General features: G+C 44.3%; 1 pseudogene; it reads right to left on the minus strand.

Moving 5' to 3' along the window:
* Positions 1–1,782: 1,782 nt before the first annotated feature.
* On the minus strand, positions 1,783–3,153 carry LOC116893455 (annotated as a pseudogene).
* Positions 3,154–3,218: the final 65 nt, after the last annotated feature.

Below are 3,218 nucleotides of genomic sequence, written 5' to 3' on the forward strand. Positions count from 1 at the left end.
GTTTGGTTCCCTTGTGACATGGAGACCCTTCCATTTCAAACTTGGTCATCCATGAGATAGTATGTGTGTGTGTGTGTGTGTGTGTGTGTGTGTGTGTGCACACATGTGTGTGTGTTTGTGCACATGTATGTATAAACGGAGAGTGAAAGATAGATCACTGGGTTTTTACCTAAGAGTTCCTCATATACCACAGCTATGTTTTGTTATGCATAGATCCTAAGCCTGACACACATACCTCTTTTTTAGTTTTCTTTGGCTTTTACAATAAACATTTATTATGACAACAGGATGAGTCACACTGTTGGTAGAGAGTGGTGATGATCCCCCATGCTCCAGAAGAGTCGAGGGTGAGTGGTAGAGAATCCCTGTAGATCCCATTCAAAAAACGTATCTACTTCAGACAGGTGTACCAAGGCCTAGCAGAGGACATTCTTAGCTGTAACCTTTCAAATAAAGGCTGACTAATTTCCTTTATTTCACTCAGAAGGAAAGGTTTCAGGCTTCCCAATGCCATAGGTTTGATTGCAAGTGTTGAATTTTATTTTCCTTACTTTGAAAAATATTATGTTCTAGTTCTCATGGAAAATTTTGTCTGAAAGAGTTTATGTGCAGATTCAAATCTGCTTTAAACAGAAGGATAATATAGAACAATTGTGACTGTTACACCATGGCTGTGTATCCTGTCCTGTAGGCATCATGGGCTATTGTTGCAGTGAGAGCAAGGGCCCACAAGGATCCTGTGTATTGTTTATTTGTGGGTATGCAAAATGTTGTCACTGTGGACCAGTTCCTGCTTAGGATTTTGTAACTGTACACACACCACACAAATAAAAAATGAAACATCCGGATACATATGGACCAGGTTTCATCCCAGAATGACCGAGGAACCCCATCATCATGAAGGCAAAAAGGATCTGTGCCACGTCAAGATTTCAAACCAAATGCTCAACAATTAAGTAGCTATGGAGAATGCTGAGATCCCCTTTTAACAGTGTTCATCATTCCTTAGGGACCACAAACTCACAGTCAGTCCTGGCAGCAGATAGGGATTGCATTTATAGCACCAGAAGACTTAGGGTTTTCAGGTCACAGGGACCTTATACAGAGTTGAATTATGCCTCCTGAGCAACTGAAGTGGTGAATCCTTCCATCCAACATGGCTCCCTCCATTGAACAGAAGGTTTTTGTGAGACCACTGAATGTCCCTTCTGTATCACAAACTCACAGAAAAAACTAAGCCCCAGGCTTCTGTGTATCTAAAAGGAACCTTGTTTTCCTAGAATCTATGAAGCAAACTTGTATCAGTGGAATTAGGTTAGAAGGGGCCTCTTTATTAGCCCTCTTTGGGCCTGAGTTGGAGGTGTAATGTTTCTTCAGGCAATCAGAGGTGCCTGATTTACTTATGATCTCCATTGAGGGGCATGGATGTTTGGATGCTATCAAGTAACATTGCCTTAGAATATGGTTTGTCCTATATTTGTTGGTCTTTCAACAGAACAAATGAACAGATGAGAACTGATTAGAGCTATTTCTTAGGCGTGGGATGCTTATTCCTATAAAGGGTCCTAATACTTCTAACATGTTGTGATAAACCTTTTCTTGGCCAGTGGAGGTTACCTAGATTGAGACAAGAGGATGTTCTTCCTGGGACATCACAAGGACCTTGCAGATGGACTATTACAATGGAGGATTATTGCTGATATCCAGACTCATCTTCCAGTTGAATGTGCCTTTGGACAAACCTTTTTGTGTTGTCCTCTAATCCCACTGAAATCCAAAGATCTATGTTTTGTATTTAAGATTCACTGCTGAGATGTCAGAACAACCATTACTGAGACTAAGGAGCTCCACAGGGGCACTGGCAAATGACAACAGGTAACAGAGATGAATCTCGAGAACCATAGCACCTGTAGGTGCCTGAAAGTGGGTGGAGGTCACATCACTCATGGAGAATTCTGACTGGTACTGCTGATCTTGAAACTTTGATTTTAGTCGAAGGAGTGGCTGGCCTGATCCCTCCTTGGACAGAATGAAAGTGTCCACAAAGTATGTTGACCAGCACATCAGGGTCACATTCTCTCCTGAGTGTACTGAGGAGTTAGGCATCACTGAGAGGGAAGGTGTGTCATCAATCTGTCCTAAAGAGAAGAGGGATAATGAAAGGCTGACTTCCTTGTTCAGAGATCAAACCACACATGATTTCACCCTGAGAACATGGGACTCAGTCTCTTTTATCTGACTGAGCTCACCTCCTGCTGATCTGTCTCTGCCTCTGTTCCTCCCCAAGGTCCCTGCCCCTCATCCAGCCCTCAGCTACTAGGTTCCCCCATGAAAGCCTGAGCAGAAGCTAGGTACCTGATTGAATCTCTACAGATCCTCACCTGTGGTCAGGATGTCCAGGGGGTCACTGGATGCTGACCACTCAGAGGAGAGGTTGTGTGCACCATAGCATCTGTATTGGCCTCCAGTAGAGTGGTTTACATAGCCCAGTGTGAAGTTGGTCATGGAGAAGCCAGTGTCAGTCCACTGGCTAGTGTGCTGCATAATGTCAGCACCCCCAACTTTGTACAGAGCAAATCTGTCATAGTTGATGTCAGAGCAACACTGCAGTGTGGAGGTTAACTCCAGGGTCCAGGATGGCCTTGGTGAGTTAGTGAGTGAGGGCTTCTGGACAGCCCTAGAGGGAAGGTGACAGCTGTGGACTGATGTTTGGTTCTTATCAAACACCTTTGCTCTCCTATCCTGCCCAGCACATGTCACAGATTCTACTTAAGCAGGGCTACCTCGTCTCCAGGTAGCCATGACAAGGGTTTAGGGTCTCAGGAAAGGATTGGAGGACAATGAGACAAACTTACCTGAGATATGAATTTCCAGGGGCTCACTGGGTACTGACCACAACTGTGGAGAATGCTTGTAGTAACCATAACATCGGAATGTCCCTGTGTGGTTTGATGTCATGGGTCCCATAACAAACAGAGCTTGGCACTGTCCACTAGGAGGTATACACTGTGTGTCCAGTGAGCTGGTGAACTTGTGATTTTCCTTGGTGAGAATGAATTTATCATAGTGAATATGTGAGACACAGTGCAGTGTCATGTTCCTTCCCACTGTCACCACAGGGCTGGGCAGTACTGACAGCCTGAGTTCTTGTAGTCACAGATTCCTAGAAGAGAGGAAGAAGCTTGGCACATGTTCTCATTATCACAGTATTCTCTGAG

The sequence above is a fragment of the Rattus rattus genome, chromosome 2, assembly GCF_011064425.1.
Source record: "Rattus rattus isolate New Zealand chromosome 2, Rrattus_CSIRO_v1, whole genome shotgun sequence".
NCBI lineage: Eukaryota > Metazoa > Chordata > Mammalia > Rodentia > Muridae > Rattus > Rattus rattus.